The 12163-nt window shown below is 25.0% G+C and overlaps 1 protein-coding gene across 1 annotated transcript in view; it reads left to right on the top strand.

Annotated features, from left to right (window-relative positions):
• Window positions 1-11953, top strand: part of Rok (Rho associated coiled-coil containing protein kinase) — a 147345-nt gene extending 135392 nt beyond the window's left edge. Inside the window, exon 30 of the mRNA XM_075358615.1 lies at window positions 10548-11953. The gene's annotated coding sequence lies outside the window, so the exon portion shown is untranslated. The remainder of the gene's footprint in view (window positions 1-10547) is intronic.
• Window positions 11954-12163: the final 210 nt, after the last annotated feature.

Below are 12163 nucleotides of genomic sequence, written 5' to 3'. Positions count from 1 at the left end.
TTATTAACTGTAAAATTTTGATTACTTAAAGTGTGTGCTGATATTTATTTTTTAAATACGGAAATCCTTTTCTTTAGTAATGAGCTTTTTCTTTAACCCTTTAGATATTAATAAATTTTCCATCCTCTATAATAACCAAAGAAGTCCAGTCATCTGTATATTATCAGTAGGTAATTTTTCTCAAGTAACTATCTATAGTAAAAATTTTCAAGACATCACACTGTTTTATAATTATATCTCATTTCTATAAATAATTTATTGTACATGACTATTGATTATAATTTATGTTATGTAAACACATAGCAGGGGGTGGGATGTATGTGATTTACTTCTTAACATCTCTAATAATGAAATTTCTTCTATTGTTTATAGTTACTTGCTTCATTTTTAGTATTGTGTGTTAATTAAAATATATTTATCTTAATAAGAAAATAAAAGGTTAAAATAAATATATTTATTTTTTGCATTATTTATTTTTTTGCACATATCTATGTCCTTTTGCATTCTTATTACATAAACAAATTTCATTAAATACAGCAGAAGTCATGTTTCAAGTACTTAGAAATAATAAGTAATATAAATCAAAATTTTATTTTCAAATAAAATTATTGTTTTATATATATATATATATATATATAATCAATATTTTATGAACTTTTCTCTCAAGTTTAGACACAGATAAAAAATGTAATTTTTCTTTCTTTCTTTTTCTTATTCATTATTCATTTAAAACAGATGGATTCCATATCATCTGTTTAGATTGCTGTTAGGAAACATATAACATTTTTCATTGTGTCCGCTGAATAGTTCCCAAAGGGTTAATGATTAATGACAGTTCAGAGGAAAATTAAAAAATTGCTAATGACTATCAATAATTAATTAATATTTAAAATTTTATTTGTTATAAAAAATACTTCAAAATTATAATTTTCATGCATGTCTGATAATTTGCTTTTATATATGTTCATAGTTCTTATAGATACATCATTTTTAAACTTATTAAAATCAGTTCTTTTCTAAGTTTTATCCTTTCTTTTTCTTCCCCATTAAAAAGTCCTTTTAATTCTGTAAACATTATTAAAATATTGTTATGCAATAGCTCTTTCAATTATAGAATGATTCATTTTATTATGTTGGTGACTGTCTCCTGTTTACGTTATGCATCCTAAGTGCAAATTTTATGATATTACTGTCAGATATGCCTTTGCTGAAGCCATCAAAGTTGTTGCATTTATTATAATCAGTAAATTAGATTAAAGTTGATCATTTTATAGTTGATCATTGTAAATGCCATTTTTATTGTATTGTAATGCTACATATTTGATTTTTTATAGAATCCTTTCATCAAAAAAGAATTGTGAGCTATATAATGTTTAAGACTTTTATCAGTGCAATAAGAATAATCTTGTAGAAAGTTAATTTTTCTTTTAAATCATTCATTACAGTGAAGGTAGAAAAAGAGAGGAAAAATTTGAAAGATTATTACAATTAGACAAAGAGCTGAATGAAAGTGAAAACAAGCTCTACTATCTGTACATGGGATGGACTTCCGAGAAAGAATCTAATCAAAACCAAACTTAAAGATTTTTAAGGGATATGACATTTTTCTTGAATATCAGGGCAGAGAGATTGAATGTCACTTAGAAAATGTGAAGGAATGGTTGTTTAAAGATAATTAGAAACTGCTAAAAGGAATCTAGGTGAAACAATTGCATAGACATTAGTAAAAGAAAGTATTGATATAACTCAGATTCTGAATGAGATGGAAACATAAATTGTCACGTAATCGAACAAAAGAATATATGGCATGTTATATCCTTGTTAAGGTTAAAACAATAGTCCTATATGGAAAGGAATGCAAAAGTGCAAACCAGTCAGATGATAAAAAATTATATATGTATAATCAAACTTGATTATGACTTTTTAATTACCCATAGTAATGAATATTTTCTTAAAAAGTGACTTATTTTTAGTACATTACATCAGATAATAAAATAATATGCAATAATGATACTTGTCTTGTATGCCCATATATATGTATATAAAAAAATGTGTGCAATTGATATACATTAATAAAATGTTTTTGTATATGTACTTTGCTCATTATTTTGAATTTTATTAATGTAAAATAAATGTATTTCATTAACGCTGATATTTTTTTTAACAGTGCATAAATAAGTTTTTTTTTTTAAAAAGGTTATCATTTTCTGGAAACAACTTATAAAGAAAGATAACTTTTTTTTGTTGTAGAGAATTCTATATTAATAGCTAAAAGAGCATTATCATTCTTTCAAAATATTTTATTTTATTGTGGATTAGAAACATACATATTTCAGAATATTGTTTTAAATATATGTTAAAAACATTATATGTTATATTAAAGTCTTATGTGCCTTTACATTATATAAATAATAAAGTTTGATTGTCTTCTATAATGTTATATATAATATATGTAATTTTTTTTTATATGTTGATTTTTTAATAAAAATTATTATGTGTTTTAAGAATAAAAACCTGTTTAAAAAAAAGTAAAGTAAAAGTAGATCTTATTACAATTAATTTTTCTTGCTTATTATCAAGTTTAATTTTAATCTTTACTTAGGCTATTTTCTAATGATGTCCCCACTGTCATTTAAGTAAAATTGCTTAATATTTTTCTCTTTACTGACGTTTGCAAATAATATTTATCTTGTTTTCATTTTGCCCAATTTGTAATATTGCTCAGTCAGAGAAATATAGACAACCACAACATTATCATACAAATAAATAAAAATTAAGTGAAAGAATGACCTGAAGGTGTTCATTTAATTACTCCCTTTCCACAGTACTCTTGGTTCTTACCTTCCCAAGCTAAATGCAGTTGTATTCACATGTTAACATATTGCATGAACTATTTCTGAATTATATGCTTGCATAATTAAATACTAATTGACCTATATTGGTCACCAGAAATCAGTTTAGTCAAGTAAAAGATACCTTATCACAACTTCATATGTTTACAGACCACTCCTAACCTGCTGAATCATTTAAACTGATTTTTTTTAAACTGTTTTAAATTCTATTTCTGTTTATTTTGTTTTTTCATGCACATTTAATTTACTTTGCTTTTTTTTAAGTGTCCATGATAAGATCATTGGCCAAGAAATGTAAACATTGTAGCGTTACTTAGCAAAATAGAAATTTCTAATGATGTTTCATATGAACTTAAGCAAGTCATTAATTAGTGGTACTTTATTCTAATTTTAATGCTTTTATTTTTCTTCCACCTGAGACATTCCAGTTGTTGTGAAACTGTTACTTTGTAAGAGGAAAGTAGTTTATCCTATCACCTTAGACGGATAAAAATATTTTATCAGAACATTTATTTTCTTCATTCCTTATAAAATATTTTAAGGTTTTTTATATAGTGTTGCTTTACCTTAGGTTCCATGTATACAATACAAACATTCTCTTCTTACGACATGTAAAATTTATATAGAATCAGTTTATTTTCAATCCTTATTTATAGTTTGTAAAAGTTATAATGATATGTTATATTTTGTCTATGCTAGCTTACTTTTTTGTTTGCAGTGTATGGTTGTAATGTTTTAACAACAGTTAGCACAATTCATTAGACTTATGTCTCTAATTTAAAAAAAAAAAGCCTAACCAATACTAGCATTAACATATGTATAATTTCTCAAAAATGTATTAAAAAAAATTTTGCTAAGAGTAATAACGGTGTAATACATGTGGAGCTTGGGAAAGGTTAACATTATTTTTTGCTAGTACATTTTCTTCATTATAACTACATTAACAAACTAAAAAAAAAAATTCTTTCTATCTTTAATAAGTACATCGTTAATTTTACTTTTCACCTGCTTATTCCATTTTATTTTACCAGTTTACGTAAAGCGTTCTTTATTTTCTTCAGTTCGTAATTGCATAATTATTTTCTTTTATAAGTAAATATGTATAATTTTTTTTTAACGTGTATCTTAAAAAAAGTATGTTTGTATTACATGTTCTGTAATGTTCACAATAGAAATGATTATTATTACATGTAAAATTTCGCAAGTTATTTTTCATTTTGTATTAATAATTTTTTTTTATAAGTTTGATGTATTCTTAAAAATTAAGTTTAAAAAACTATTTTTCTAGAAATTTGTTTTAAGTAGTTAAGATATATATCACAAAATTTTAACACCAGAAATATTTTTTAGCATATATTAGAAAATATTACGGTATTAAATGCATAAAGGCTTTTATAGTGATTCAAGCTCATATTTTAGTTAGTATAACATTTATTCAGTTTTATTTTATTAGATCGTTGTTTTTGTTGTTTGTTCAGAGTTCAGATATAATAATTAGATAACAATTGATTAGCCAACATAAAAATTATTGTGCTTACAAATTTTAAGTGCCTTTATTTGTAAAAGTTACTTGTTTTGTCCATTATATATAATTATAAAATAGATTGTTATTTATGTATAAAAAGAGAAAAATAATTTTTCGTGTGAAATTATAAGACTGCTGTGTGTAAATTTAGTAAGATTTTTTCATTATCTTGTATTTTAAAGTTGAACACCTGTTTTTTAAGTATGATAGAATTTGATCGATATAACTGTGAAGGGATACTCATTCATACTCAGATGTATTTTGCTAAGAATTGCACTGATTATGGTGATTAATTTTTGTGATAAAGCCATTTTTAATTAATGTATGTTACTGTAGTGTCTTTCTTCTTTAGTGTTTCTTTCACAGTTTTAAATTTTGTTTAGTAATTAAAATTTATCAATAAACATAATATTTACATGTTTCATTTATTTATGATGTAATTACTGTTTAAATGTATTTATTTTTTTTACCAAACATATTCAAATCCCATTCATCTAAACTTGATGGGAATTAACTCAGTATAGATATAGAAAATCTAGATTAGCTGGAACTGCATTTTATGTGCTAGTGTTTCAATTTTTGTCAGGCTTTTTTTTAATAAAATTTTAATGAAAAGGGCTCAATAGCTATATAAAAAAATATTTCTTTAATATTGTACAAGTAATGTTCAAATAAATAACTTACTTAATATGAATAAATAAAGAACAAAACAATTTTATCATAGAGTTCACTTGTTATGAATAGGTTCTATTATTTGTTTTTACTTATTGAATTGCATCAAATATTTATCAGAGATGTTGTTTTAATATAATTACCTCATAAATTATGCCCAAAATTATTTAACCATTGTGATCGTTGCGACTCATCATCTTTGTATTATAGTTGAATCTTTTTAAAAAAAATCAGCTAAAAAAGTCAATTATGAATTCTTTTCTAAATAGTTATTAATTATATAATAATGGGCTCCTTGTCTGTGTGTGTTTTTTTAGTGTTGAAGACATTTCACTTATTAAAAATTTTTATGTCTGTCTTTTTTTTTAAATAAATATTTAATAAATTAAATATTTATTCCTTATAAACCATATGATTCATTGTTTTGATTTACTTCTGTGTTGTGTGATTTGGTATATAAAGAGTATGTTTAAGCATATTTGTTTTCTTTCCATATATCGTAAATAATTTTTATTTTTCATAGCGTTATTTGTTATTTGGCGTTTGTGATAATTAGATCTTTATTAGTTCAGTTACATACCTGTTTTGAGATATTTAGCTATACTAAATGAAATTTATCTTGAATATTAAGTTCTGGCAATCATTTATTTACTTTTTCAGTTTGGATCTTCATATCGGAGCAATTTATTTTACTTTAAATTCCATACATGAATGTAGACTGTTAAAATTCCTCAAAATCTATTAGTAATACTTTTCTTTCATAAGAAATGAATATAAACTAATTATTATTTCATCACAATAATAGTCACTCATATTAGTTCATTGATTTCTGAATCAATAATGCAATAAATATGTAATTGGTAGTGTTTTTTATTTACTAAAACCAGTGAAATCATTACTCTTGGTAAACAAAGTATAGGGATAAGCTGATTTGTGTATCTGACTGTTCAGAAAACCTAATATAAAATTTTTAATTTAAAAAACTATTCATAGAGTACTAATTACATATCTAAAATCAATTGGGCTAGTTAAACCAGATGCTGAGAGTGACTTTTGATGTTGAACTGTTATAGAAATTTTTTTGTGTTGTCAACCAAAAATTGGAAATATTGGTTTTAGACTTAAATTCTTTTCTTTCATTCTATATACTATCTTAATCGTGTAAAGATATTGTACTTAGTATCTAATGAGAATTTTTGTTCAAATTATAGACAATAATCACTATTAGTATTACATGTATGTTAGAAGAAGAAACAGGTAAATTAATTAAATTTATTTTAAATTTGTTATAAATATTAATAAAATTTTTTTATGATTATTTTGTTTTGATCAGTTAGTTATTTTGCAGTTTCTGTTATTAATATATCTATAAGTTTGATATTACTAATATTGTTTTTATTTATATTAATGAAATTGAACCCAGTTGTGCAAGAAGGAACCAACTACAAAAAAGAAATTTTTCAGTAGAGCCAATTTTAGTTGCATATAAGAAAAAAATTTGTATGAGCTTGATTTTTACGACTATTCATATATTATATGTTTATATTTGCATCATATTTTTATCATCCAATATTGCTGAACACTAAAATCTACAGAAAAGCCTGAATACACTTAAAAATGATTGTTGGTTCTGTATTACTTATCAAATAATTAGATAAACAGGAGTTGGTTAGTTGTAACTTTATAAAAACAGGTATTATTTTCTGATAATTTTTATTTTAACATTTTCCAAAGACATACGGTTTTAACATTTTACATGAAGGTCTCCAAGTAGTTTCCTCTACTAGAATAATACATTTTTCCTCAAAAAAATCTAATTACTCTTTTAATAACACTTCAGTCTATTATTCTAACTTTCTTTTTAAATCGCTAACAGCTAACTACATACACATGAAAGTTTCTCAGTAATCCTCATTAATAATATATTCTTTGTCAAGTTCAAAATTTAAAGGGCCATTAAAACCATCTACATCGTCACAAATATTGCAATCAGTGATAAAACCTCTGTAGAAACTTTTACATTCATTTGGGATTAGATGCATAATACTTCTTATGTTATTAAATTTCTCTTTTGTTATTGGTTTTCCTTCTAGCCAAAGACACTTCAGTTTACTATAAAGTGTCTGCAGCGTACTGTTTCATTTTTGAATATTTACTTCAACAGAAGTGCCTTCTTCTTAGATCTGAGACATGAAAATTGAAAAAGGCTTGTTCTTATGAATCTGTACTTGTTTTGTTTTAAACCAATTAAGTTTCTTCTTGTTTATATCCTTTTTTTCTGTTTGTGATTACTTTCTGAATATCTTCTGCACCAAGAGAATTTGATTTATCCATTAAGTGGATAGAAAAAGGTTTGTTTTCTTGCTTGCATCTTCATTTTCTTAGGTGCGTAAACCCATTGCTGAAATTTGAGTGCTAATTTAATGTCACTAAAATCAGTATCATTTGGGAGGAAGCTATGCCCTGGCACTAAGTATTTCAATGTAATTATCTGCATTATAGGATGTTGCTCTAAAAGTGTTATATTTTTATGTTTTTATTCTGACCACCACAGCTATCACTCCAACAGATAAGTTCTGTGACAGACTTTTCTAAGTTATTAAAAATGTGGTATCTTAAACAAGAGCCAACTTCCTGAGCATCTCGTCCTGCTGTTGCTTCTAGCCATGTGTAGCAATAACATTTATCTCTTTTTCCAGTATGCACACCGCAGTTGTATAACCACAGTTGTCTTTTATAAAATATAATGTTTGTGGGCAGGTGAAATAGTGGTAAAGTATTTTCCAATTTGAACGTTAAGGTTTCTAGTGGTTAGTTGTTTCTCCCTCTCATATCTTTTTTTAACATTTATCTGCTTTTTCAGCCATTTGTAAATGTGCTGTATATTCATTTATTTTTTAATTTATTATTTGTTGTTTTTCATCGACGTGGTGGCATTTTGTTTAATACTTCAAAGGCATCATACTTTAACAAGTATCTTTTTTAAATTTTTTGCATTGTAGATTGAATAATGTCAAGAAAATTGCTTGTACTTGGAAAAGGAAACACAATTTTGATATACCTGTTTATACAAATTATGCATAAAATCAACTGTTACATGGCAAGGGAAATATTCACCATCCATCTTATACTGCTATAATGACTCTCATATCAAGGAAATTTGTTGATGTGTTCAATGGCATTCACTTTTTGGGCATCTGTAATCTTCTATGGCCACCTCTTTTGTATACTATGGAATGTAATTTAATTTCTTCAAAGCTGTGTCCATCCTCATTGTTGATAAATATAAACTTTAGCAGAAGAAAGGTCTGCACATCTCTATTGTTCAGCTAGTAAATTCTACTAAAAATTCTTTCAGAAGGTCCTAATGTTCTATGACGATTGACATCTTTTTCCTTAACAGTTACCTATGCATTGTAATTTCCAAGTTCCCAAAATTTTTCATAGCACTTTTTTCTTTCATCAATGCTAATTTTTAAACAGCATTTTCTTGAATAGCTGAACACTCTCTGAACTCTTTAGTATTTAGCTCCTGTTTCTTAGAGTTAAAATAGGGTATATTTGGATTTCTTCTTTTCTTCCAATTTTCTCTTGTTAAATTGCCATATTTCCTCTTCCTTGCTTGTTTTGGTTGCTTTAAGTACTGACATATGGATAGGCACTGGTAGTAATTTCACCTCTCTTATCTTCACAGCCTTGTTCATTCTCTCCCCCGTTGTTTGATACCTGATTGTTTAATCTTTAGATTTAATACCACAAGAATAGTAGCAGGGCTCCCAGCAGCTCTTTCACATTATAGAATAGAAGGAGACTGTATTCCTTCCTCTATTGCTTCAAAGGCTGATTCAATAATAATATTTTTAGTAATAATATTATTATTTAAAAAACCATTTTCATTATTACTGCTACAAATAATAAGACTAAATTATTGTGTTCCTTTCCAGTATTGTAAGTAGTATCCACAGTTACTGCTTCAGGGGTTGATTCAGTTTCATTATCCTCATTATTTGAAAGAACATTAAATCCATTTCCACTACTATTAACCAATAAGACTACTGCTTCATCTGAGGTGTTCTTTCATTAGCAGTTTTATCAATAGTATCCAGTATAAATTCTTGCATCAGGGGATACCGTGCTTTTAAACATAATGATAAAATAGAAAAATGTTAGTTACTAGCAAAGTACATTCACATCAAAAGATTTCCCACCAATCATGATATAGAAAGATTATTTTAAGATTATGTCTGAAGTAACTGAAACTAGCCTATGCTGTCATTAAGCATACAGAACCACCTGTTAACCATTATGCAAAACTGTGTAACCAGAAAAGTAACATTTATTTTTAAATATTAAGTACTAGCTCTGTATAGAATTATTAACATTGTTTATAAAATAAAAATCATTAAGGTAGTTAAGGTAATGTGTAAAAAAAAACAATTACAAAAGGTTATTTGGTGAACTAACCTCAAACACTGGTGTTGCAGCTAAGGCTAAGTCAAGAAACAACTTTGTTCTTGGAAACATTCCTACAATAAATTTAAATATTATTAAACTAACTCCCTCGTTTTTAATTATATAAATAACAATTAATTAAACAATATTAACTAAGAGATACTGTACAAATTCACTGTATTTCAATCATACACCTCAACATGATCACTTAGTTCTGTAGTGGAAAAACATGGGAGAATCAGCTGACAAGATTTTTGGTTCCTATTGTAAAACTAAAAATCATGAATTTAGTTAATGGTAGTTGGATCAAACTTCAACAGATAGCAGCCCAGTGCAAATTTGAATTGGATCTTTATTGTTTAAGGAATTAATGACTAATATAAGCGATTCAAACCAAATTCCCAATTTTGGTGGTTTTTTCTTGCATAACTGGGTCCAATTAATGTTTAGTTTATTTTAAGATATTTTTTATATATCTAACTTTATTTGCTGATCTCTGGTTAGTATTTTCTTTTTTACTGCTAAATTAACTTCAGGATTTGTCTACTTAGAATTGATTTCATATGGCCCATCTTATTTTAATATTCACTTAAATAGTCATGACTATTTCCAGTACAACATTGTAGCACTGCCTAAATTCTTTTATCAATTTTATGGTATCAAGAACTGTAGTCATATTTTGATTTTATGTTTACTATTTCCATATTATTTGTTAATACATTTAATCAAAATTCTAAACAAGTTATATATACATTATTACGTATAAAATGTCCTTGCTTATCTTTAAAAATAGACAAATTAATTGTTATTAAAACATATTCTTTTATTTATGATCTTTTAATTACTGGATGAAAGTAAAAATAATTATTAATTGTAACACCTGAAATACTAAAACAGAGTTTATAATAAAAATAAATAAATAATAATCATTCTAACTTAAAATGATTTCCAAAAATGTTTCAAGTTACGCTATATTGTGTATTGTATATTGTATAATTTTACTGTAATGAACTGTTTTATTTACATATTTACTTATGTTGTTTCAGGTAAAAATTATTTTATAATCTGCTTTTGTACAAGAACTGGAATAATTAATTTGAGGCTATAATTCTGTACAATCTTCTTTTCAAAATATTTAACATTAATATTATGTAATATTACATTTTTGATGCTATGATCAGACAATTATTGCTTGATTAAGTATGTTTTATGTACTTTTTGCATACAGAATTAAACTAGTAGTAATAGGGTAAATAATTCTTGTTAAAAAAATAAAAACCGAAAATATTTTAATGTAATAAATCAGTTTAAATATTAACTATTGAAAATTATGCGTTTTTAAGATTGCTTGACTTATTAAACTTAGTTCATGACTGAATTTATCCACATTTTTTCAGTATCTCTTTATTTTTACACTCAAAAAATGTTTGATCTTATTCAGTTTTGCATAATTTATGTAATTTGCATATTTATTGTTATTTTAATTGTCATTTTTGTTGTTATTTATAAAATTGCAATTGCCTGAAACACTGTCATTTTACATAACATTAAAAATATAATACTATCAGAAAATTAATCAAGTATTTATAAGTTAGGAAGCTAAGGTATGTGATAAAAGTTTTACCATAATAAGACATTACTTGTTAAACATTCTTATAATTGATCCACAAAGTAATCTTGAGCTGTTAAATGTTAAAAAGTTTAAAACCAAATAATATATATGCTTGAATTTTTTATCCCATACATGATAATTATTGGATACTCATAATTATTAAAAGAATCTATTATATAAGTTTATTAATAATGACAACTATTTATCGAGTATAATTTGTCATGTCATTCACATAACTTCTTTACATCATTCTGATGTTTGTTTCTAATTTTTTGATTTTATTTTTAAATTATTGAACCTAGTAAATTTAGAAAAAATGTTGATTGTGTATTGTTTGAACGTGGGTTGTATTGTAATAAGTCTTATATGGGCAAGTTTTGTCTTAAAGTTTATCATGCTGTTGTATAAAATGTATATGTTAAACGATAATAATTCTTAATTGGTTTTTAAATATGAGAATTAATTCATTTAAAATAAGGTGCTATCAACCAATTTTATGCCCCATATGCTTTATATTAGGTGCTTACTTATAATTTGATTTAATTTCATAATCTAGGTAAATAAATTCCTTTGAATTAATTTAAAATTTCTGTTCTGTAATTTTTTCCCAATTGTCTATCCATTTTTTCACCAAATTTCATGTTTATCATTTTTTACTTTTGTATCCCAAAAGAATGGAAGTGTTTAAATTTTACAAAATACTGCACATTCCTCAATTTTATAATTTGTTTTTTTTTTTTGTCTTTTACTTAATTTATGATTATATTCATTTATAACAAAAAGATGAGCATTTTTGTTGAAGAAACATTTAATATACTACATCTCAACAAGTTTTGAAGCTCTAGTCTGTCATTTTAATTGTATATTTTAATTTTATTAAATTTCTGTACAGTTTTAATTTAAAGTAAATGATACAATGAATGTTTATTAGTTATTAGAAATTAACAATGATTGTATTCTTAATATATTAAAATTTTTTGTTATATTATTTTTAATGATTTAAGGCTTTCTATTTTTCTATAAAAATAATATTAGTTTAATTTTTATTTT

This window comes from Lycorma delicatula, chromosome 2 (assembly GCF_047948215.1).
Source record: "Lycorma delicatula isolate Av1 chromosome 2, ASM4794821v1, whole genome shotgun sequence".
Classification (NCBI taxonomy): Eukaryota; Metazoa; Arthropoda; class Insecta; order Hemiptera; family Fulgoridae; genus Lycorma; species Lycorma delicatula.
The sequence above is the reverse complement of the archived record's forward strand: the minus strand, read 5'-3'. Positions and strand labels throughout refer to the sequence as shown.